The 27,423-nt window shown below is 38.3% G+C and overlaps 1 pseudogene; it reads left to right on the forward strand.

Annotated features, from left to right (window-relative positions):
- Window positions 1–26,647, forward strand: LOC136322360 (aurora kinase A-like; annotated as a pseudogene).
- Window positions 26,648–27,423: the final 776 nt, after the last annotated feature.

A 27,423-nucleotide genomic window follows, 5' to 3' on the forward strand; every position in this document is an offset into this window, starting at 1 on the left:
ATGGACAAATCTAAAGAAAAATGTATTTCAGGGCCTGTTAAGACTACAATTCCACCTGGTGATGGTCTGAAACATATTCCTGTGACTCAGCAATTTCCTTCTCAGCATCCATTATCTGGAAATAGTGGCCAAGCTCAGTGGGTCTGTGTCCTTCCAATTCCTCCCAGCAAGTTCCTTCACAAGCACAAAAGCGTGTCTCCAGCCATAAACTGGTTCGGAATCAGAAGCAGAAGCAACTGCAGGCAAACTATGTCCCTTGCTCTGTCTCCTCTGTCTCTGGGCCACTGAATAACAGAAGTTATTCAAAAGAGTGAGCAGCCCCAGCCACCAGCCCCTGGAAATATTTCTGGAAAGGAACTGTCATCAAAACAACAAAATGAAGAATCAAAATAATACAATGGCTTTGGAAGATTTTGACATTGGTTGCCGTCTGGATAAAGGAAAGTTTGGAAATGTTTACTTGGTGAGAGAAAAACAAAGCAAGTTTATTCTAGTTATGAAAGTCTTATTTATTTATTTTTCTAAAGATTCTAATTATTGGTTTTAGAGCGAGGAGAGAGAGAGAAGTGGAATGAGAGAGAAACAGGGAAGCATCGACTTGTAGTAGTTGCTTCTCATGTGTGCCTTGACCAGGCAAGCCCGGGGTTTTGAACCAGTGACCTCAGCATTCCAGGGGGAAGCTTTAGCCACTGCACCACCAAAAGTCAAGTTTGAAAGTCTTATTTAAAGCTCAACTAGAGAAAGCAGGAGTTGGTCATCAGCTGAGAAGAAAAATAGAAATATAATCCCACCTCAGGCATCCAAATTCTCAGATTGTATGGCATTTCCACAATGTCACCAGAGTTTACCTAATACTAGAATATGTACTGCTTGCACCTGTCTCTAGAGAACTTGAAACCATCTATGTTTGATGAGCAGAAAACTGCTACTTTTATCACAGAATTGGCAAATGTCCTGTCTTACTGTCACTCTAAGAGAGTTATTTATAGAGACATTAAGCCAGGGAATCTGCTCCTGGGATCAGCTGGAGAGTTTAGGATCGCAGATTTCGGGTGGTCCACACATGCTCCATCCTCCAGAAGAGCCACCCTTTGTTGCACTCTGGACAACCTGTTCCCTGAGATGATTAAAGGTTGAGTGTCCAGTGAGAAAGTGGATCTCTACAGCCCTGGAGTACTTTGCTATAAATTTTTAGTTGGAAAGCCTCTTTTTGCAGTAAGCACATACCAAGAGTGGGGAAGCAGCTGTGTTGGGCTTGTTCACCGGTTTACTGGATGCAAGCCCTTTGCCTGATTGGTGTGTCAGTGCATGGCAGCGCCACATGTGCATAGCCTATGTAAGGCTATGGGTGCTTGCACTCAGGGGCATTGCAGATGGCAGATGGCCTGCCAGCCACTGTGAGGGGCCATTTTGCTGTTTGTTTGACTGAGAGTCGGTTTCCTCTGCCTGTGTGCTTGTCCGCCATCGTGAGACTCTATTAAACGGAATGGCCCAACGCTTTTCTGCTCCACAGTTTCTCCCGTCTGCTGGAATCCAATGTAGACCTACCTGGCCTCGGCCACTGGCATTACGCCAAAAGATTGAAAAAGGAAATTATGGGTTAAATTTGTATTTCCTGAGTTTGTATCAGAGGGAGCCAGAAGCCTCATTTCAGAGCCCACTTCAAGACTATTGATGCGCCCAGCTGGTTTGCCCAGTGGATAGAACATCAGCCAACCGTGCGGATGACCTGAGTTTGTTCCCTGGTCAGGATACACATGAGAAGCGACCGTCTTCTCCTCTTTCCCTCCATCTCTTCCTTCACTCTCTCTTCCCCTCTTGCAGCCAGTGGATCTATTGGTTCAAGTGTCAACCCCAGATGCTGAGGATAACTCAGTTGATTCGAGCATCAGCCCCAAACAGAGGTTGCCAGGTGGATCCTGGTAAGGGGGCATGCAGGAGTCTGTCTCTCTATCTCGCCTCCTCTCACTTAAAAAAAAAAAAAGATTGTTGATGCATAGGCTGACCCTGAAAGAAGTATTCAAACACTCCTGGATCATAACAAATTTCTTAAAACCATCAAGTAACCAAAAACAAAACAAAATAAGCAAACAAAGAATCAACTAGCAAAAATGTTAATACTCTTGCAAGGGGAGAACACTGTGAGCCAGGGCTGCTTTATAATCAGTCAGAAACAGACTCCTGACATTATCTTTCTTCTGACTTCTTGCCTGAAATCTGCAAGGCTTGCAGTACTACAGAAAATAGCAGGCAAGACAGTGGATGGTTGGCTCAGTGGTAAAGCATTAGCCTGGTGTGTGGAAGTCCCAGGTTAAATTCCTGATCAAGGCACACAGGAAAAGTGCCCATCTGCTTCTCTACCCCTCTCCTTTCTCTGTGTCTCTCTTTCTCTCTCTCTCTCCCTTCCCCTCCCACAGCTATGGCTCGGTTGGAACAAGTTGACCCAGGTGCTGAGCATGGCTTCATAGCCTTCACCGCAGGCACTTAGAAGGCTCAGTTGCCAAGCAACAAAGCAATGGCTCCAGATGGGCAGAGCATCCCCGGGTTGGGGGATTTCCAGGTGGATCTGGTCCTGGGGCATGCAGGAGTCTGTCACTCTGCCTCCTTGCCTTTCACTTCACTAAAAAATAAAACAAATAAATATTAAAAATTAAAGAAAATATCAGGCAGTACCTCATCCTCTCCATTAAGAAAGTTTCACATCAATAAATGGTCACTCTGAAGTGAAAGTAGCTATGAGAACAGTGGTGGGATTCAAATAATTTAACAACCGATTCTCTGCCCTAATGACTCTTTTAAATATTAAAAATACCAAAAGGTAGTTTATTATTTCATGCATTTAATACTTAAATAAGAAAATAAAAGAGGTAAACAAAATTAGATTATGTTATAAGGAAGAGTTTTAAAATAGTAATGAAAAAATATTAAATAATCCCTGACAAGCCTGACCAGGCGGTGGTGCAGTGACTAGAGCATCAAACTGGGACACAAAGGACCCAGGTTCAAAATCCTGAGGTTGCTGGCTTGAGTGCAGGCTCATCTGGTTTGAGCAAGGCTCACCAGCTTGAGCCCAAGGTCGCTGGTTTGAGCAAGGGGTCATTCACTCTGCTATAGCCCCCTGGTCAAGGCACATATGAGAAAGCAATCAATGAACAACTAAGTTGCCGCAATAAAGAATTGATGCTTCTCATCTCTCTCTTCCTCTCTGTCTGTCCCTATCTGTCCCTCTCTCTGTCTCTCTCTGTCTCTGTCTCTGTCACACACACACACACACACACACACACACACACACACACACACAAATACCTGACAAAATACAATAAAACTGTTGTTTAAGATATTTCCATACTGCTTCTTTACTTGCAATTGGCCTCCTCACTTGCAATTTTTTTTCACCAATGGACAGAATGAACATTACTATGGGCACTTAGAGTATGCACAAATGAATGTTAAAAAAGAGTAAGGAATGTAAATTTGTGGTTTCCACATTGGGTGGCTGCCCAGATGCCCACCTTAAAGAGAATCCTGATTACAAGTACCATTTAACATTCAGTTCGCTGAACTCAGCAAAACATAAGGTATCAGTTTTGCCAAACTGGTACAAACTGGCTGAATCCCACTACTGCATGAGAAGTGTGCTAACTTTACAGGTTTCATCATCTGGAGGCAAGGTTCAAGATCAGCCACCTCACAGTCTGTTTGGAGTAAGGCGTCCTTGTGTAATGACCTTCCAAGTACCTAAGTGTGTGTGTGACTTGTGGGTGGCCACATCTGGTAAAATAGTCAGAATGCATCTGGTTCTTTTAAATGTTAAAATAAGGATATGTGCATAGACTTTGTGCCTTCCAGAATGCTCTGTGTCCACCCCTATTAAGCCTGTTATCTAGTCCTTCTTAACCACTAATTTCCTGTCTGAGACTGTAAAATAGGAACACCTGCTCTACATCCATCGCAGAACTTGCTTGGGACACAGAGGAGACATGTTTCAGCTGGTCCTAAATGTTATTATGTAAGGACTATGAAAAAATGTTCTTGATGGTTTAAATATTGTTTTTATAAATACATTAAGACATACCAAAAAAAAATTTCTAGCAGTGGAGATTAAAATTGTTACTTATCTGGCCCTGGCCAGTTGGCTCAGTGGTAGAGCATTGGCCTGGCGTGCAGGAGTCCCGGGTTCGATTCCCGGCCAGGGCACACAGGAGAAGTGCCCATCTGCTTCTACACCCCTCCCCCTCTCCTTCCTCTCTGTTTCTCTCTTCCCCTCCCGCAGCCGAGGCTCCACTGGAGCAAAGTTTGCCCGGGTGCTGAGGATGGCTCTGTGGCCTCTGCCTCAGGCGCTAGAATGGCTCTGATTGCGGCAGAGTGAAGCCCCAAGATGGGCAGAGCATCGCCCCCTGGTGGGCATGCCGGGTCGATCCCGGTCGGGCGCATGCGGGAGTCTGTCTGACTGCTTCGTTTCCAGCTTCGGAAAAATACAAACAAAAAAAATGTTACTTATCTGTATTAAAAGGTGTTAATAACATAAAATCTAAAATCTATGCAAATACAATTCTTTAGCTTAAACACCTTGCATAGAAAATGTCATATTATTAGGAATTAAAAATATGCAACACTATATACCAGATTTATGAAGCAATTTTAAAATATTGAGAAAAGTTATCCATCTGTAGAGTAAAAATTATATAGCACTTGTAATTGAAAAACATATATATGTGTGGCACTTAAGTTACTTATATGGCATATTATTTATGATTAAATCTGTAATAGAATTATCCCTTTATTTCTCCCATGTAAATAAATTACTGTATACTATTGAGTACTATTTTTTCTGTTATAGTTGCTTCCTATTCAACTATGAAATATATTTTGTAAATGGAGCAATATAGTGAAATTTGCTTTAAACACACAATACCATATTTTTTCAATTCATAATTTTGTTGTATTATAAAAATCCCTGATATTGAACCACAGAATAATTAAGTGAAGTCTGAGATTCCTATCCTGGATTTTGGTCCAAACATAATTACATAATTTCTGAGTAGCCTAAGTCAAATTCCTTAATCTAATTTGTCTCTGTTTTCTCATTTATGGAGTGAAACCAACAGCACCTACCTACAGTTTAGGGATTATTATAAAGTAATGAATATAAAAGACATACTTCAGTGTTAGGATATATAGTATTTGCTTAACAAATTATAATTCTTTTGATTATTGATAGAGAAGCCAATATGATAAATGATAGATTAAGATGCAACATAATCTCCATTATCTGAAGTGACAGTATAGGAATCAAATTAAATGTATTGGTGCTTTTAGCATTCCATAAACACATTTGTGTGGCTTCAGATCTGGGGAAATGAAAACCAAATATCTTAGACCTCATATCCTTGAATATTTTAAATTAAACTTTATATAGTAAGTTGGTAGTTACAGAATAGTCACAGAGATGCAGATTACAGTATAGGGAATATGGTCAATAATATTGTAATAAATATGTAGGGGCCAGGTGGGTATTTGAAGCAGTTGGGGGACTACATGATTTTCTAACCACTTTGCTGCACATCTGAATCTAATACAGAATAATATTAAAATTTTTTAAATAAATAAATTAAACTTTATAAATCTAGGTCATTCACTATCCACATCCTATTTTCTTGGATCCATACAAAATTGAAAACAATTAGCAAGGCCTTTTAAAATAATTCAACTAATTGTGGTGGACTGTTTGCATGTTTTTGAGAGCTAAGGGGTTGGCCTGCCAGCACTTGTTTCTCCTTTCTAATAGCACTTAAATTTCATTTTTAGGAATTAACTCAACCTCATTGGATATGGTCTGGTGGGACTCAAGATACCTTCACTTCCCCTCAATGAGGAACAGACCCACACTCCAAAATGGGCCATTCAAGTACTGGCTCCCTGAAATATGATTCTTAAGTAGGGTGACATAGAAATTGAAAATGGCTAACATTTGCCCCCCCCCCCAAATAGCAGGGTCCTGACCACGCATCTCCTATAAGAAGCTCAATGGGACACTTCCATCTCCAGGGCAACCTTGGGCAAAACTGTTCTTTAGCTTCCCATAAATTATGTGAGCCTGTGCAGCTGTAATAGGTTACTTTTTGCTTAGATGAGCTGAAATCATCTCTTTCTGTTGTTTATAATGAAAAAGCCCCCACTGACATATCAATTCAATTTTATTGAATGTTTTCTCAGAGTAAGCACTAACCTAGGACATTGAGGGGGTTACAGAGATTCATAAAGCATGGTACCTATTCCTAACTCACTAGGAAAACAGAACATAGATTCTCAAGAAGAAATTACTGCATGACCCCGAGGTCACCAGCTTGAACATGGGCTCATTTGGTTTGAGCAAGGCTCACTAGCTTGAACAAGGGGTCACTTGCTCTGCTGTAGCCCCACAGTCAAGGCACATATGAGAAATCAATCAATGAACAACTAAAGAGCCACAACAAAGAATTGATGTTTCTCATCTCTCCCCTCCTCTCTGTCTGTCCCTATCTATCCCGCTCTCTGACTCTTTCTGTCTCTGTCACAACAACAAAAAAAGAAATTACTGCATGAACAATGGATAATAATACCAAATGAGTTGTAAAAAACAGTTATCTCATAGGAGAGCAAAGGAGGAATAAATTTCTGAGAGACAGTTTTTTTGTTGTTCTTTTTTTACAGAGACAGAGAGAGAGTCAGAGAGAGGAATAGATAGGGATAGACAGACAGGAACAGACAGGAGAGAGATGAGAAGCATCAATCATCAGTTTTTCATTGCGACACCTTAGTGGTTCATTGATTACTTTCCTATATGTGCCATGACCGTGGGGCTACAGAAGACCAAGTGACCCCTTGCTCAAGCCAGCGACCTTGGGTCTAAGCTGGTGAGCTTTGCTCAAACCAGATGAGCCCGCACTCAAGCTGGCAACCTCAGGGTCTCGAACCTGGGTCCTCTGCATCCCAGTCTGATGCTCTATCCACTGCGCCACTGCCTGGTCAGGCGAGATAGTTCTTTATTGTAGTAAAAATGTGAAATTTTGAGCCAGATGATGGGTTTCTGAGTCCCCACTGCCTCTTTTTATGTGATAGGCACCTTTCTCAGTGATTTGAACCCTTCTCTCCTACTGCAGCAAGTAAGAAAGTATATTTTAAAACATTCTGTAACCAGCAAAAAGCACTACACAAATTTTAGTTACTAATGATCACTAGAAGCTAAGCATGGTCAGTTTCATGAGGTGAGCCATTCTATATAAGAGCATGCCTAAAATACACTGTCCTAGATATAATTTGAATCTTACAACACATTATTAGGTATATATAATTGTTCTTTTTTTTTTTTTTTCATTTTTCCGAAGCTGGGAGGCAGTCAGACAGACTGCTGCATGCGCCCAACCGGGATCCACCTGGCATGCCCACCAGGGGGCGATGCTCTGCCCCTCTGGGGCATCGCTCTGTTGCATCCAGAGCCATCTAGCACCTGAGGCAGAGGCCACAGAGCCATCCTCAGCGCCCGGGCCATCTTTGCTCCAATGGAGCCTCGGCTGCAGGAGGGAAAGAGAGAGACAGAGAGGAAGGAGATGGGGAGGGGTGGAGAAGCAGATGGGCGCTTCTCCTGTGTGCCCTGGCCGGGAATTGAACCCGGGACTCCTGCACGCCCAGCCGACGCTCTACCACTGAGCCAACTGGCCAAGGCCTATAATTGTTCATTTTTTACAAATTAGAAAACTAAGACTGATAAATGTTTGGTAATTTGCTAAAGGTCATGTAGCCAGCAATTGACAAATCAGGGATGTGAACTACATCAGACTCCCAGTTCTATGCCATTTCCGCAAGATGCTACTTTCCTGCTGGTACATTTAGGAAGCATAGAATTTCAAGCAAGTGTAATACTGTCCACAAAGTGATATATCTGGGCCTGTCTGCTCTCATTTCCTACACATGTTAATAGCATCTTCCTGATAACCTCATCAAATTCTCCCTCTCAGAGACAGGGAGAGAAGCACCATAATTTGTCAGTAACAGGAGGCACAAACTTTGTGACAAATTTGTTTGGAGCAAGATATAATCTAGATTGATAATATTAGTGAGAACAAGAAGTAGGTGCATCTCCTTGGAGAACGCTGTGCTTTACCCTGGCATGCAGAAGAGAAGGGGTTTAGCAATGCCACAATAGCCAGGTGTTGCCAAGAATATGCTACTACTTTATTTCCTCTTCCCTTCGATTGAAATACAATACACTAAATAGGAACTCCTGATACAATAGGAATACAGGATTCCTATTGGCAAAAGTCACCTCATTAACTAAAAGTGAACTAAACTGAGCTCTTTCTGCTCAGACCCAGACAGACATACGGAAGCTTCGGCAGCACCCAAGTGAAAGATCTGCGGGAAAATCTAGGTGTCTTGTGATCCTGTCAGCCATGTTTCCACAGGTAATCTGATGGAACCAGGTCCTGGGCTGTCCCTAGAATACTTGATGGAATAAAATCCACATCTTATCAAGGATAGAAATCTCTTCTATATTGTTAATATCTAACAGAATCTTCTCGCTTTTCTCCCCTGAAGCAGTTTTATATTGATCCCAGTCAGTTGTAGCACTGTTTCTTGGCCATTAAAACACCTTGAATAACTAACAATATAGTGATTAAGATACTAATCATATTATATGTTTTTCTTTCTGATTATTACTTATAGGCTTCTAAAATCAATTACTTAATGGCACAAACTTATCAATTAATTGTGTTATAATAATTATACAGCTGAATGTGGTAATTAGTAATTGCATACATTTTATGAATAGGATTGAGTAGTTTAAGGGAACAAACAAGTCATAATTATATTACTGTAGAACTTAATATAAATAGTAGGTGGGGCAAAAGTAGGTTTACAATTATAAGTACACAAAACACATAGTTTATTCTTGCATTATTATTGTATAATTTATCATAAGAACAACTGCAAACCTATTTTTGCCCTACCCTGTATCATTCATTCATAAAAATACCCAGTATCTGTGCAAGTTAACATACTAGGCAATGTCGGCAGTTAGTAAGCTTCAGATTTACATTGTGAGAAGTATTAGACCTCTAAGGAATGAAACAGAATTCTTTAAGTCTGGTGTTTAATTTTTGTTGAAATAAGACGACATATGCAAGCCCTGGCCGGTTGGCTCAGCGGTAGAGCGTCGGCCTAGCGTGCGGAGGACCCGGGTTCGATTCCCGGCCAGGGCACACAGGAGAAGCGCCCATTTGCTTCTCCACCCCTCTGCCGCGCTTTCCTCTCTGTCTCTCTCTTCCCCTCCCGCAGCCAAGGCTCCATTGGAGCAGAGATGGCCCGGGCGCTGGGCATGGCTCTGTGGCCTCTGCCTCAGGCGCTAGAGTGGCTCTGGTCGCAATATGGCGACGCCCAGGATGGGCAGAGCATCGCCCCCTGGGGGGCAGAGCACCGCCCCTGGTGGGCGTGCCGGGTGGATCCCGGTCGGGCGCATGCGGGAGTCTGTCTGACTGTCTCTCCCTGTTTCCAGCTTCAGAAAAATGAAAAAAAAAAAAAAGACGACATATGCATAAGAGTCATACTCTATAGATCTTTTATTGTTGCTGTCAAAAGCATTGTATTAATGTTTAAATGAATTATCAGCCTTTTCATAGGAAAAGATGATGAAACCTAATATTATTCTTTTGCTCTAGCTTTTTAAATCATGTGATCAGTAATATTTATTCTTAGATTTTTATCTTCAGAGACATGAGAAATGGATGAACTTAAGCATTTATGACCTGGCCTAGAAAATATCACTTACATCCAAAGAATTACAAAACAAAAAGCCAATATAAATTCAAGTTATGTGCTTGCTTGTTTCCTGACCTAGACTTCATCATGACCTCAGGACCATCAAGTTAAGCACTCTTTACTCATGTTCCCAATAGTCACCACATACTCTTTAAAGCATCATTGATCTGTGAAAACAATTTGAAGACAGAAATTTTTTATTTATGTCTAATATCTTAGCCTTGATTTGTCTATATGTTTGTTTTATTAGATTTATAATCTTTATCCTTGCTTCTACATTTTTATCCACTTATTCATTATCTATTGCTACTTAACAAATTGAAGAAGGATAATAACAGGCTAGGAAAATTCCTGGGCAAGTGGAATGGGGAATCTGAAACAAGATAATTAAACAAGGCCAAACAATTTGACCAATTTATAGCCAACTAGTGAATCATAAGGCCTTATCTTCCCTAACCAAGGACACTTGAGAATTAATGGTTCATACCTCTCCTCCATGACCAGAGAAAAAATAGCTTAAATCACCCTGCTCATGGAAATAAAGGACAGAAACCCAATTAATGCCATTTGTGCCAGCCAAACCCAAGGACTAACAAAGTCAAAAGAACAAATAACAAAAACTCAATTAGAGCCAGACAAACTCAAGATAAAAGTAAAACAGTAAAGCCGATGAAGGAATAATCCCAAACTCGCCTATATGCTCATTTTGATTCAACAGCATGTTAAAAACTCATCTGGAAAACTTGTGAGTGTGTTGCCGGGGCTTTCTGCTAAGACGCTCACCCACAGAAGAAAGATAAAAACCCTCAAAAGAAAGACCCAGCACGGGCTCACTCTAGAGCACACCCATGCCCCTTTTTGGGCACAAGCTTTTTATTTTCTTTTCCCTAAACTTTAAGGGTCCCCACAAGACTTACAACTAAGAGAGCAGCAGGCGGCAGCAGCTTGTCCTCAACTTACCCCAAACCCATCTCCAGTGCCTCAGTTTCCTCTGACTTTTCAGTGATGTAAAAGTGGCCCCGCCTTGGCTCACTTCTTTCCTATAACATTTTTAGGAAGACAAAGCAAATCACTGCCTAGGCTCTTTCCTGTTGCTTTTTCTACCTAAGTCCTTCCTTTGTTTCACTGACCCTAGCTTTAATTAACACACTCTCAAAATCACTGGCACTCACATTTTAAAATATTTCCTGCCCAAAGTCACAAAACCATACATTACCAGCTCGCCTGAGGGAGACTCACTCTGGGACTGGCAACATTCTTTGATGACTCAGATAGGACCTGGACTTATTTCTTCTTTACTCTCTAATTCATCTTTCCTGTCAGTACTCATCGTGAGTGTGGAGAAAACCTACCTGTCAGCTGTGAAGTAAGTCCTTTGTCAAAATGTGCCTTGTCAATGCTGAGAAGGAAGATCAGCCTGCCCTCTGGACATGGAGTCACCTGCCCACACAACGATCCTCAGGTGACACCTAGGTGATGAGGTCCAGTGAGTGAGAATCTGATCACCCCTGACATCCAAAGGAACCCCTTCTCTATCCCTCATGTGGCTGGTATGAAGTTGAGCCCCTTGCCTGAGCAGGGTAAATTCATCCCCAGGGCATCTGGCTACTGCCCTGGTCAATGGTAAGGCTGTTGGAGTCCCAAGCAGTTCCCCTCAAAGGGCACACATACGGACTTACTGTATTCACTTCCTCTGAACTTCAGTACTAGGGCAGAAGCTTGAAAGTTACCAGAGACACACAGGAGGACCTGAATTGTCTGGATTCAAGACAAGAGCTAGGAGGCAGCTTTCTCTGAAACAGATGTGCTGGGAGAAGGCATTGTTTCTTCAATGAGCCCTCCTTTCAACAGTCAGTAGATGGGCACCATATCTGAGACTCCATCAACCAATCTCACACTGTTCACCCCACCCTGGCAATTCCCTAAGATTCCACCCCATCCAAATTTCAGGTACACCCAAACTGTTTGCAATGACTTTTCCATATGTACAGTCTGTGTTGGTTCAGGCTTTATATTTTTCTAAAATCTTTCAGACAAGCAGCATCTGGCCTCAGCATGTCCCATACTTCTTGTTAAGTGGACCCATGTCTGGCATTATCTGCAAACTATCAGCAGCTGGCCATAGTTTGCAACTAGGCCTTACCTAGACACCTCCAAGCCCAGCAAAAGTAGTAGTTATCTGCAGTTTGCTTTGTAGCTTATGGCAGGTGGCCCCAGGCAGAACACAGGCAGTAGCTGACCTTGGCGTGCTCTTCCCAGGAGGCCCCAAAGCCCAGGTGGACAGCTTCAGACCATGTCAAAGCACCACCCAACCACCTCCAGAAGTGACATACTCAAGGGGTAAATTCAGAAGGCACCAGAGTCCTGCTAAGTCCTGCTCTGTGGTTTGGGCCCATGCACCATTGATCCTGCATGGGGGTTAAAGGCAAGTGGTCAGTGATCACAGCCAGTTCTTTCAGCTTATCACCTTGGGTGTAAATCCTTCCTGTTAACATGCCAACAGCAATTAAGGCTCAACTACATCAGGAGGGTGTACATAAACCAGATAGGAAAGGATTGCATCTGAATGCCCAGTTTGGGTGATCAAGGGGCTATTCCATTGGACCTTACAGTACATCTACTACATAAAGCCACTCTACTAAGCCTGATAGATGTGACAGCTCTAACACATACATAGAAACAAACACAGAAAGGCAGCCAAGATGAGGAGAAAAAGAAACATGTCCCAAATGATAGAACAGACCAAAACTCCAGAATAAGAACTAAACAAAATAGAGTAAAGCAATCTATCAGATACAGGGTTCAAAACACTGGTGATAAGGATGTTTAATAAACTTAGGGGAAGAGTAGATGACCTAACTGAGAACTTCAACAAAGAGATAAGAAACATAAAAACAGAGATAGAAAACAAAAAAGAACCAGTCATAAATAAAGAATACACAGATAATATATTACAGGTAATCAACACTAGAGTAGGTGAAACTGAGTATCAAATCAGCAATTTGGAATATAAGGAGGCAAAAACTACCCAATTAGAACAGCAAAAAGAAAAAAATTTTAAAAAATTAGACTAGAGCCAACATCAGGTATATCAACATTTATACCATGAGGGTGTTGGAAGTAGAAGAGAGATCAGGAAATTGAAAACCTATTTGTAAAAATTATGACAGAAAATTTCCTTAATATGGTGAAGAAAATGGACATACAAGTCCAGGAAGAGCAGAGAGTCCCAAACAATATAAATCCAAAGATGCCTACACCAAGACACATCATAATTAAAATTCCATAGATAAAACTGAAGTGATTACTAGAGGATGGGGTGGGTGGGAGGGGGGAGGGGAGTAAAGACAGACAAATACACAGTGACAGAAAATGACTTGACTTGGAGCTATGGTCATACAATGCAATCAATAGTTCAAGTGCTATAGAAATGTTTACCTGAAACCTATGTACTCTTATGGATCAATGTCACCCCATTAAATTTAATTTCTAAATAAAAAAAAATGTTTGATTAAAATGCCAAAGATTAAAGACAAAGAGACAATCTTCAAAGCAGCTAGGGAAAAGCAGTTAGCTAACTACAAGGGAACTCCCTTAAAACCACTGATTTCTCAACAGAAATTTCACAGACCAGAAGAAGGAATTGGCAAGAAATACTTAAAGTGAGGAAAAGCAAGAATCTACAACCAAGATTACTCTACCCAGCAAAGCTAAGCAAAGGACATATAAAGAGCTTCCCAGACAAGAAAAAGCTAAAGGATTTCATCACCACCAAACCAGAATTGCATGAAATGTTAAAAGGTCTTTAGGAAGAAGAAGAAGGAAAAGATAGAGCATATTAACAATAAAATGGCAAGAAATACATATCTGTCAATTTAACATAAATAAATAAATAAACAAACAAACAAGCAGAACAGAAACAGACTCATAGATACAGAGAACATTTTGATGACTGCCAGATGGTAGGGGAGTGAGGGAATGGGTGAAAAAGGTTAAGGGATTAAGTTATACAAACTGGTTGTTACAGAATCGTCATGGAGTTGTAAGGTACACCATAGGGAATGTAGTCAATAATATTCTAATAACTATGTATGGTGTCAGATGGATGTGATATTTATCAGAATGATTACTTAGTAAGTTATGTAATGTCTAATCACTGGGGTATACACCTGAAACTAACATAATATTGTATGTCAACTGTAATTGAAAAAATTTTAAATGATTAAAAAAATGTGTAGTGACATCACAGGAATTTTGGAGATCTAGCTAGAAAAAAATTAAATTAAGCATGTATTTAATTTGAGAAGAATATGTATGTGTTTCACAGTCACTCCATTGTATACCTAGTCTGTTGCTACTGCTCATTGTTCATACCCACCAGGCATTGTTACATGAAGGTGCAGGCTAGAAATTCTATCTTGATAAAGATTTTCTAAATTTGATGATAATCCTAAAAATGTGTATTGCACTCTTTTTTTAAAAATTTTATTTATTCATTTTAGAGAGGAGAGAGAAAGGGAGAGAGACAGAGAGGGAGAGAGAGAGGAGAGAGAGACAGAGAGAGAAGGTGTGGAGGAGCTGGAAGCATCAACTCCCATATGTGCCTTGACCAGGCAAGCCCAGGGTTTCACACCGGCAACCTCAGCATTTCCAGGTCGACACTTTATCCACTGCGCTACCACAGGCCAGGCCATGTATTGCACTCTTAAAGAGTCATGAAACAGAGATAAATATTTCTAAATGATCAATAATAAAGAACAAATTTTAATCCACTATGCTAGAGAAAAATATAATCTATTAGACAATACAAAATTACTTTATATGAAAAAGCAATCAAATAATATTTATATATTGCTAAAAATATATTTTAAAATAAGTTAAGCTATTAGTTTTCTTAAAGTATTTTTCTTGGTTTTATGACATTTTTAATATTCTTTAGATTTTCACAATGTGTAACTTGTTATTTTTTCTTCTTTTTTTGTGACAGAGACAAAGAGAGTCAGAGAGAGGAACAGAAACAGACAAGCAGCAGGAATGGAGAAAGATGAGAAGCATCAATTCTTCTTCAAGGTACCTTAGTTGTTCATTGATTACTTTCTCATATGTGCCTTGGCTGGGGGCCCACAGCAGGCCAAGTGACCCCTTGCTCAAGCCAGTGACCTTGGGCTCAAGCTGTGAGCCTTGCTCAAACCAGATAAGCCCATGCTCAAGCTGGCAACCTCGGGGCCTCAAACCTCGGTCTTCACATCCCAGTCCGATGCTCTATCAACTGTGCCACCAGCTGGTCAGGCTTTTTCTCCTTTCAATATGGTTATTTTCAAAGACTTCAAAGCGGCTCTACTAGAAAAGCCAAATCTGACAGTGAATTACAAACAACAGCTGATGCCAACCCAAGAAGACCTAGAAATAACACAACTGAAAACTGGAGGCAGACAACACAAACCCCAGACTTAGCCAGCTCTACAAACAACACACTCAAATGAGGAGGGTATACACAGACAAAATCAGAAGACAGAGAAGTGCAATCCAACTGAATCAACAAGAGAAACCCCCAGAAAATGAACTGAGTGAGATGAAAATAAACAAACTACTGGATGCAAAGTTTAAAATAATAATTATTAGAATGCTGAAAGATCTTAGAACAACAATGGAAGAACACAATGAACACATAAATAAAGAGATAACAAGCATCAAAAAGGACATTGAAATAATAAAGAAGAACCAGTCAGAAATGACAAATACAATATCAGAAATGAAGACTACACTAGAAACAATTACAAGCAGGCTGGATGAGGCAGAGGATTGAATCAGCAATTTAGAAGACAAGATAAATGAAAACACAGAAGCAGAGCAGAAAATAAAAGAGGCTGAAAAAATCTGAGGAAACTCTAAGAGAGCTCTGTGATAACCTAAGGAGAAATAATATCTGCATCATAGGGGTTCCTGAAGAAGAGAAAGAACAAGAGATAGAAACTTTGTTCAATCAAATCATAGCTGGAAACTTTCCTAAACTGATGTAGGAAAAAGTCATACAAGTTTAAGAAGCACAGAGAAATCCATTAAAGAAAAACCCAAAGATATCTACACCAACATACATCACAATTAAAATATCAAAGCTAAGAGATAAAGAGAAAATATTAAAAGCTGCTAGAGAAAAAAGAACTATCACTTACAAAGGAGCCCCCATATGGATGACATCCAATTTCTCAACAGAAACACTGGAGGCCGGAAGGGAATGGCAAGAAATATTCAAAGTAATGTAGAACAAGAGCCTACAACCAAGACTACTTTATCCAGCAAGGCTATCATTTAAAATTGAAGGAGAATAAAAAAGTTTCCCAAACAACAACAAAAAAAAAAATCAAGAAATTTATTACAACCAAACCAATGCTGCAAGAAATGTTAAGGGGTCTGTTGTAAACAGAACAAAAAGGGAAAAGAATATAGTAAAAGAGGAAGATAGCTTTAAAGAATAAAATGGCAATAAACAACTACATATCAATAATAACCTTAAATGTAAGTGGATTAAATGATCCAATCAAAAGACATAGGGTAGCTGCATGGATTAAAAAAGTAAGACCCATACATATGCTGTCTACAAGAAACACACCTCAAAACAAAAGATACACATAGACTGAAGGTAAAAGAATGGAAAAAAAATATTTCATGCAAATGGAAATGAAAAAAAACTGGGATAGCAATAATTATATCAGACAAAATGGACTCTAAAACAAAGGCTACAGTAAGAGATAAAGAAGGTCACTACATAATGATAAAGGGAGAAATCCAACAGGAGGAGATAACCATTATAAATATCTATGAACCTAATATATAAGAGCACCTAAATATATAAAGCAGACTTTGATGGATATAAAAGTTGAGATCAATAGCAATACTATAATAGAAGGGGATTTCAATACCCCACTAACATCACTAGATAGATCCTCAAGAAAGAAAATTAACAAAGAAACAGTAGACTTAATAGACACACTATATCAACTGGATTTAATAGGTATCTTCAGAACCTTTCACCCTAAAGCATCAGAATATACATTCTTTTCAAGCACTCATGGTACATTCTCTAGGATAGACCACATGTTAGGGCACAAAAGCGGTCTCAACAATTTTAAGAAGATTAGAATCATATCAAGCACATTCTCTGATCACAACAGCATGAAGCTAGAAATCAACCACAACAGAAAAACTGAAAAATACTCAAACATTGGAAACTAAATAGCATGTTATTAAATAACAAATGGGTTAACAATGAGATCAAAGAAGAAATTTTAAAATTCCTAGAAACAAATGATAATGAGCATACAACAACTCCAAATTTATGGGAAACAGCAAAAGCAATACTGATAGGGAAGTTCATAGCATTACAGGCATGCCTTAAGAAGCTAGAAAAAGCTCAAATAACAACCTAACCCTGCATCTAAAAGAACTAGGAAAAGAACAGCAAGTAAAGCCCAGATGTAGTAGAAAGAAGGAAATAATAAAGATCAGAGAGGAAATAAATGTCACAGAGGCTAAAGAAACAATACAGAGGATCAACAAAACCAAGAGCTGGTTCTTTGAAAGGGTAAACAAGATCGATGAACCTTTAACCAGACTCACCAAGAAAAAAGAGAGAGGACTCAAATAAATAAAATTAGAAATGAGAGTGGAGAAATAACAACTGACAGAACAAAAATACAAAGGATTAGACAACCTAGATGAAATGAACAAATTTCCTGAAACATATAATATTTTAAAAATCAATCTGGAAGAATCAGAAAACCTAAACAGACCAATTAAAACAAATAAGATCAAAACAGTTAACAAAAATCTCCCAACAAATATGGTTATTTTCATGTTAATTATTTTTCTTTTTTTAAGGAGTGGTACAAAACTGTGTTTAAACTTTAGGCCTCTAAAACTGGAATTTGAAAAAAAATTTTAATTGTAAAAAAAAGCTTGAATTGATCCTAATTACATGTATTAATCTATTTAACACACTGAAGTAGAATAGTGAAGTGAAATAGAGAAGTAGAAATACTAAGATTACAAAAATACAAGTGGTTAAACATGGATGTCAACCCTACTAGGTTGGTTTCTGAGCCTGTATCTTACTTATTTCAGACCTTAATTCCTCTGATGATAAAGCCCCTGAAGGAGCTGTAGTCCAGTAGTGAACCCAGACAACAATTATAACATATGATATGTGCCATATTAGCTATATAAGATACAGGACTAGAAAGGAGAAATTAAACTTCTAGGATAGTAAAAAAGGCTTTGCAAAAAAATGACACCACCTTGATTATAATAAATAAAGTTTATATTTGAAATCTCTTTAGACTCATTTTATGAACCTTAAATAGTTGCTTCTGGTCATCAAGCAATAATTTATAACATTAAGCTATAAATTACTTGATTCCAGGGTACAAAATTAACCTGTGAATAATTATATTTTCAAAAACACAACAGAGATTAAAAGAATAAACTAAATATTTGAAAATACAGTACTATAACTCTGTTACCATTCCTAAAAACAAAGCAGGAATGGTGATGAAAATAAAAAGACTACAAGTCAAAGGTAATATTGAACAAGGTAATATTGCAAAAACTTAATGGAAAATTAAAGTGGGACTGGGTTTTGTTAGTCTCAGTGTAATTTTCTATTCAGTGTTCTATATTTTCTAACCCAAACTTAGTTATTACAGATGAAAATGATGTTAAAGAAGGTATCTCTTATAGTTATAGAAGTAGAAGTCTTGTTTTATGGGCTAAGAAATTCAAGTGAATCTCATTGCTATAATAAGTAAATCTAGATGTCTTGCTTTCAAAGGAGCAAGAAGTGAGTTATATTTGTTCATAACTAAAAGTGACAAGTTAATAAGTAACAAGTTGGATGGAAGAATGGATATAAATAGCACTCATTAAAGAAAATATTACCATTCAATCAATTTTAATGGGCTTTTTCATTCTCCAAAGAGCTTAAAGTACCAGATTATTCATATGAAAATTTGGTGAAAAGAAAATCAATCAGATTGAAATTTTAATTTTTGAAACAACATTGAGCAAAGATGAAATATCCATGTTAATCAATGAGATTGAGTTGTGTTTGGCTCAGTGGTCAGGCAATAAATTGCTTTGTTTGCAACACTAACTTATTTGTGAAAAGACGGCATTAAGCTTCACATAATTGAGGAAAGCAAACTGCAAAAAAACAGAACTGATGGAAAATGAGGCAAGACCCAACAGAATCAGAGCAAAGTTCTTCCCTGAAAGAAAACTGTGGTGCTCTCTTCTGGAGGAATCCCTTCTCCAAGTTCTGTCCAGCCAATCTTCATTCTTCAAATCCCACCTTCAGAGCCATGATACTCATAATTATTCCTTGATGTTTTCCTTCTTCTTTATGCTCCTTAAGTACATTGTTGTCTTTCATTCTCTTTAATTCTGTTTGTATTTACCAGCCCTACCTAAAGTACAATGTTATATGCCTTTAGTATATGATCACACAATTTAGAGCAGGAAGGGAACAAATATTCTTTGGTCTAATGCTTTAGTAGCAGGGTCTAGTAGATCTCAAACTTCACTTGAGGTTTAAGATAGGGTTATTTGACTGGTAGTGTTGGATGAAAAAATGAGTACTCTACCGAGTAAATTAAAAAGAACTGAACACATTCAAAATTTTAATTTCTCTCTCTTTTTTTAAGATTTAATTTATTAATTTTTAGAGGGGAGGGAGGAGGCTAAGAGCTGGAAGCATCAACTCATAGTAGTAGTTGCTTCTTGTATGCACCTTGACTGGGCAAGACCAGGGATTTAAACCAGCTATCTCAGTTTTCCAGAGTGATACTTTATCCACTGTGCAACCACAAGTCAGGCTTTTTTTTTTTAATTTCTCAATGACTAGATACAAATTTCATTTATATTCACATGGGGCTATGTAAAGAATTTTACATTTGTACCACCTCCTTTTGGCAGCCTTAAGCAAATAAAATAGCAGCATTGTGAGTAGCCATTTTAGTCACTGATGGTGAATGTTACAAAAGTCTAGGATGAAATCAATTACAGAATAATGTGTGCTATGTGACATGACACCACATGTGACTTGAGAGGACCATATTATAGCAATCTTCTGTTCTTTCACATGTCATAGAAACTACTAATAAAAATCATGTTTTAACAATTGGGTATTGACTACATACATGACCTCATTACTAAATAGAGTTTTTTTTGAAGGGTTTAATTTTTTTTAAATCAATTTATGTTTCTATGAATTGCTAGATAAGAGCCTGGTTTTGTTTTGGGTGTGGAAGGATATGGAAGGAGAATGAAAGTTCTGGGGAGAAGTGAGCGACAGCCATTGGAGGGAAATGGGATAGCAGCCAGCTGCCAATAGCCTGGAGAGCTGGATTTAGCCTTTGGTGGGGTGGGGGGGGGGGACAGATGCTTTAAAAAAAATTCATGAATGACTTTATGAGTTTCTGTAAGTAAGGAGAGCAAACTTGGTGTTAACAAAATGCTGAGTAGAATTGGTGGGGGCCATGCCTGGTCTTTACTCTATCACGGACTTGGTACTGTTTTGCATACCCTGATGACTCAAACATTACCAATAGATGGCCTGGAAACCATCATTCTCAAGAAGGACATTAGCTAAAGAAGTTGTGAGATACCTTACCAAGAAGATACTGTGGAAAACTAGAAAAGAATTGTTGAGAACTTTTGAGATGTCTCCCCACTCTATCACCTGGGGATATTAGAAATAATAGGCCAAGGAGACTTTTCAGGATTGCACCCTAAGATTCTGGGTGAGCAAGGAGTGATAGGAGCCATCATAATTGGAGCACTTATATGGCCTTGTGTGTTCTCATAGTCTGGTGAGAGCATTTGGTTTATGTTCCCATTCAAGAGGTAATAAAACTAGGGTCAAGAGACCGCAAATGACCTGCCCAGGATTTCACAACAAGCTAATGATAGAACCAACTCCTTTTCTGATATCCTGGGAGACTACAGCATTAATATGGGGTTGCTGGATCTAATAGAATGATCATTTCCTCTAGTATTTGAATATCCATGTAAATCACTAAAGGCTTATAAGTGCTTTGATTTTCTACTAGCAGTAACTAGAAGCCATTGTGTAACATGATTTTTTAATTGAATTAATAGAATACACCTGGTGAGAATGTGGAGAAAAGAAAACTCACATGTACTGTTGATAGGAGTGCAGATTGGTGCAGCCACTATGAAAAACAGTGTGGAGTAGCCTCAAAAAATTAAAAATGGTTTACCAGGCAGTGGCACAGTGGATAGAGCATCAGACTGGGACTTGGGGACCCAGGTTCAAAATCTCAAGGTCGCCAGCTTGAGCACGGGCTCATCTGATTTGAGCAAGGCTCACCAGCTTGAGCCCAAGGTCGCTGGCTTGAGCAAGGGGTCATTCACTCTGCTGTAGCCTCCTGGTCAAGGCACATATGAGAAAGCAATGAGAAAGCAATCAATGAACAACTAAGTTGCCACAATAAAGAATTGATGCTTCTCATCTCTCTCCTTTCCTGTATGTCTGTCCCTATCTGTCCTTCTCTCTGTCTCTCTGTCTCTGTCACAAAAAACGAAAATTAAAAGTGTAACTGCCTTATGACCCAGCGATTCTGCTTCTGGATAGCCCAAACGTTCAAAAATAATATATGCATCCCTATATTCATTGCATTATTTACAATAGTGATGAAACAGATTCTTCAAACCAAGTGCCCATCAATAGACAATTAGATAAAAAAAAGTTGTACATATATACAATGGAATATTACTCAGCCATAAAAAAATCTTACCATTTGGAACAACATGGATGGACCTCGAGGGTATTATGCTAAGTAAAATAAACTGTCAAAAAAAGACAAGTACCATATGATTTCACTTATACATGGAATCTAATGAACAAAACAAACTAACAAAGAGGAGACAGACTCATGGATACAGAGAACAGATTCACTGCTGTCAGATGGGTGGAGGTGAAGGGATAGGTGAAAAGGGTGAAAGGATTAAGCAGAGGGAAAAATAGTATTTGAATGGATATTTTTCAAATGCATATTCAAATACTATTGGCACAGATAGCAGTACCACCCATATCAGTGACTGGGCAGTTTCCAAGTCAATGTCTCCCAGAATCAGTGGTGATGGCCCCTGTCCTGGCCTTATATAGGTGCTGCATGCAAAAGGCATCATCAGCAAACCACAGTGAAAGTGGAAGCAAATAATAAATGTCATAGATCATGAAGAAGACACTTTTAGCAGGTATATCAAGAAAGTAAGTGTCCATGCATTCTGGATGGAAGTAGAGTCAGAGAAATCTTTCTTTTAATTGCTATTATTATTCTACTTTGCCCCCTAGATTCGAGTAACCTAGGAAAATAGTTTACTTATTAAACAGTGACCTCATTTCTGAACACAAATATCTTTAATGACAATTTAGAATTAACCTGGCAACATTCTTTTCTCCCTCAAGCAAACACTGCCAATTCTGTGTCCAGAAACATGCAGTTTTATGTGTAGTAAAATTTTAATGTGATCATATATCATATATGATTAATGTATATCATAAATCTCTAATATCTGTTGTATTCATAGTTAAAATTCTACCTGCAGCTCCCTCATCTATTCACTTTCTTTAAATACAGTTTCCCTTCTGCCCCTTAAGATAATTCAAATTGACAGCATCGTTTTATTCCAAAATTTTCAGGGGATTTTCTTTGGGTAACTCCATTTCTATTAACTAACATTTTTCTTTTTGCTAAGTTAAAAAGCTACAATGTCAGATCAAAGAGCACAAACGCTATTACAAAGAATATACAAATATCTCTCATACAAAACCCTCAAAGTTCATTTAATCACAGGACAGCTTTCAAGCCTATATTTTTAGTTTAAATTACAAAATTGGCCCCTATCTTTCAGGTATCGTTTGTCTTGGCTGACTGTGTAACATGTCTTGCACACAGTTCCATACATACTTGTAGAATGAATTACACTACAAACTGTTGATCAAAATTTTCTCCTAGTAACTTTTAAGGCAATAAACAAGGATAGTCTTATCAGAGACTATTGCATTGGCTGTGCTGGTATTTCCACAGTGTCAGAGACATAGCTAGTCATCTTGCCACAAGGAAGATCCATTTGAACAGGAACTCTGTTTTGTGCATTGCTGGTGCCGTCCCTGAAAATAGTGATGAGCACATCGTTACTGTTCAATACTTAGTTGTTAATGAAAAAATGATTGCTTATGACCATCCACCAGATTCCTGCTACCTTCAGGACAAAGACAAAATTTTTCATTATTGAATATTTAGCTCTCCGTGGCCTTTCTACCTGTATCTTGTGAGGAGAACACTATTTCCTGACCTGTAAAGTAGAACTGCTTTGCCCCAGGACAATTCTTGCATATTCCAAAACACATTTACAAAGACTCTCTGCCTTACTACCAAAATAGACAGATCGCCATACTGTAGATAGATTTTAGTAGATTAATTTTCTGTAGGCAAATTCATCCTCAACCTCTGGTTGGATACTTCTCCAAACATGATTCTATCAGTCTGGGGAAGCAAAGGCAAAGTAATGCTGAGATAATAAATAAGTCTAAAATCTATAGTGGCCTATGAAACCTGACCTTAACTTTTCTCACTCACAGCATAGCTCCACCGCTGATCAACAGTGGGGCTCCGTGCAGAATAGCCACCCTCAGCCCAGCAACACCCATATCAAGGCAATAGAGAAGCAGCCAGAACATGCCAGTCACAGTTTCAGAGGGAAAAGGAAGAACGGCAGAGAATATCCTTAAGCTTCTGCCTGGAAGTGCCGCATAATGCGTCTGCTCAACATTTTATTAGCCAATGAAGGTTAATGCAGGTTCACACCTGAAATCAAGCCACAGGTCAAGACTATATAATTTTCCTCTAAGGAAGGGATGCAAATATTGTTAAACAGTAATGCATTCTTCCACCACATGTACTGAAAAATAAGATAAAGAATATCAAGTCCTTTGCCTGACCTGTGGTGGCGCAGTGGATAAAGTGTCAACCTAGAATACTGAGGTCGCCGATTCAAAACCCTGGGCTTGCCTGGTCAAGGCACATATGGGAGTTGAAGCTTCCAGCTCCACCCCCTGTTCTCTCTCTCTCTCTCTCTCTCTCTCATAAAAAAATGAATAAATAAAATTAAAAATAAAAAACCCACAAAGTAAAAAAAAAAAAAAAGAATATCAAGTCCTTTAATGTAATCTGGGTCTAACCAAGACTAGGAAAAAAATGACCAAATATACCATTTTATGTTCTATTTTATTAATTGGAAAAAATATAAGCTAAAAGATCTTTTTCACTAAAAAATACTCACAGGAACTATTATAAAATTAAGTAAAACAGTAACAGAATTTCTTTCAAATCACTGGAGAAGATAAAATAAAAATTTAAAACTATAGTGAAAGATTTTTTAAAAAGAGCAAAGATAAAGTAAAATAAAACAAAAAGCATAAAAATAAAGAAATAAACAAATTTATTTACTTATTTAATTTAAGAAAATTAAATTTAATGGGGTGACATTACACAGGTTTCAGTTAAACATTTCTATAGCACTTGAACTATTGATTATATTGTGTGCTCATTTGACCCCAGGTCAAATCATTTTCCCTCACAATGTATTTGTCCGTCTTTACTCCCCTCCTTCCCCTCCCCTCCCCTTTCTACCTGGTAATCACTTCACTTTTATCTATGTCCATGAGTCTCATTTTTATATCCCACTTATGTGTGAAATCATACAGTTCTTAGAGTTTTCTGATTTACTTATTTCATTCAGTATGATGTTCTCAAGGTCCATCCACGTTGCTGTAAATGGCAATATGTCATCATTTCTTATGGCTGAGCAGTAGGAGCAGTATTCCATTGTATGTATGCATATAGATATAAATATATATATAATATATATATTATATATATATATAGTATATATCACATCTTCTGGATCAAATCCTCTATCAAGGGACACTTTGTTTGTAGGAATAGACTATTTAAATTGTATGCCTGACCAGACAGACGTTGGTGCAGTGAAGACCCAGATTCAAATCCCCAAGGTTGCCGACTTGAGCGTGGGCTCACCAGCTTAAGCATGGGGGTCACCAGCTTGAGTGTGGGATAATAGACATGACCCCATGGTTGCTGGCTTAAGCTCAGTGGTTGCTAGCTTGAGCTCAAGGGTGCTAGCTTGAGCAAGCCTTCACTGGCTTAGCAGAATCCCCCCCTCCCATCAAGGTATGAATGAAAAAGCAATCAATGAACAACTAAGGTGCTGCAATTATGATGTGGTGCTTCTCATCTCTCTCCCTTCCTATCTATCTCTCCCTGTCTCCCCCACCCACCCTTTGCTTAAAAAAACAACTGTGCACAAATAGTGCTGGCCAGTTAGCTCAGTCAATTAGAGCATTGTCCTGAAATGACAAAATTATGGGTTCCATGGGTCAGGGCACACATGGGAAGCAACCAATGAATACAAAACTAAGTAGAACAATGAATGAATGCTTCCCTTCCCCCTATTCCCTCTCTCCTTCTTCTCTCCATCTCTCTAAAAAAAATCAATCAATCAGTAAAATAAATAAATAAATAAATAAATAAGCAAGCAAGCCCTGGCCAGAGTGTTGTCCTGAAGCACAGAGGTTGCTCATTCGATACTCAGTCAGGGCACATGCAGGAACAGTTTGATATTCCTGTCTCTCTGTCGCTCTCTCCCTGCTTCTCTCTGAAAAAAATTTTAGTAAATAAATAAACTGTGACCAAACAAAAAGAAAGCTGATAGTGAAATATCAATTCATGGAAAATAGAGTTTAAATCAAAAATAAATTAAATGTAATAAACAGGATAATTTAATAGTGAGAAAAATAATTTACAATGGAGAGAGAGTAGTTATTAACTAATATATATCAGATATGTTTCCACAGAACAGAAGATACAACTTCAGTCCTATGTGAAGCAAGGAGTAGAACTAAACCCCTTGCATAAAATCTAGAATTTTGTCTGTCTCATCCTTAGAAAAGAAAATGTGATATTCTGCTCACAGTTCTAGAAAGCTGTGAATTAGCTTATTGGCTGCTCAGAAACTTGGAAGAAAAGCAAAGTCATCAAGAAAAAAAATAAAAAGCTAAAGCCTGCTACAGTCACATATGTGGGATCCAAATGTTTAAGACCTGCTTAGAACACGAACCAGAAGCTAAAATAATATTAAAATTAGTCCAGGTAAATAAATTGTGTTATCTTTTCAATAGAAATACAACCATGAGAATGATCAATAGCACCACACACAAATATGGGGGAACTTTGCAAATACAATGTTGAATGAAAGAAGCCATTCAGAAAATTAAATAAAGTTTAAACACAAACAGACCTAATCAACAGAGTTAAAAGACAGGGTGGTATAAAACTAATGATAACCAAACCTTGAAACTAGTTATAAACCTATTCCTATACATCAGTGGTTCCCAACCTCTTTTGGGCCACGTACCAGTTTAATGTCAGAAAATATTTTCACGGACCGGCCTTTAGGGTGGGATGGATAAATGTATCACCTGACCAAGACAAGCGTCAAGAGTGAGTCTTAGACGAATGTAACAGAGGGAATCTGGTCATTTTAAAAAAATAAAACATCATTCAGACTTAAATATAAATAAAACGAAAATAAATGTAAATCATTTATTCTTTCTCTGCAGGACGGTACCAAATGGCCCACGGACCGGTACCAGTCTGCGGCCCGGGGTTTGGGGACCACTGCTATACATAACCCTAGTCCTAAACTTAAACCTAACCCTAAATCTAACCCTAAACCTAATCTCTGAATTTAAGTCTAATCCTAAAAAAAATTAAAAATACTAAGGCGATTACTCTTATGCAGGATGGGCTTGGTATTGACTGAAAGGGTGTACACAGCTCTCTTTGAGGTGCTAGTAATGTTGTTTCTTGACCTCAGTGAGAGTTGCAGAAAAGGTTCACTTTGTGAAACTGTATTAAGCTGTATACTTAAGATATTGTACTTTTGTATATGGAGATTACATTTTATACTTCAATAAATATTTCTACCATATGTTAAACTTTAATAAAATTAAAGGAAAATAGTTCCTAATCTATTGAAACTAAAAAAAAACAAACCCATAAACAAAAAAAATTCCAAAAACTCACCCTCTAAAGACACTTTACAACCTAAGGCAATTTTCACTTGTCCTTTACCCAGGAGAAATGAAACTCCTTCCGGAAAAAAAAAAAATTATTATTTGCCTAATGAAATCAAAAGCTTAAATTATAAATATTCAAATATGATAAATACTAACAGTGATTATAACAGTATTTGTAAATATAAATTTTGCATTCCCCCTAAAAATACCAAAAGAATCTGTTGATCAATGAAAATTATTTAAAAATATGAATAATGACAGTTCCTGGAATAAGGAGAGACACAACCTGGGTAGAGACTAAGTAATGTCTCAGGAAAATCAGGACACAATATACATGGAGGTTTGGGCCTGGGTTAGGTGTTTTTAAGGTGAGTCTTGAGGGCAGGACCTGTTTGGGATTGGGTAAAATTTACAATATAATAGTGTTGGATAGATGAACACAG

Source organism: Saccopteryx bilineata, chromosome 2 (genome assembly GCF_036850765.1).
Source record: "Saccopteryx bilineata isolate mSacBil1 chromosome 2, mSacBil1_pri_phased_curated, whole genome shotgun sequence".
Taxonomy (NCBI): domain Eukaryota; kingdom Metazoa; phylum Chordata; class Mammalia; order Chiroptera; family Emballonuridae; genus Saccopteryx; species Saccopteryx bilineata.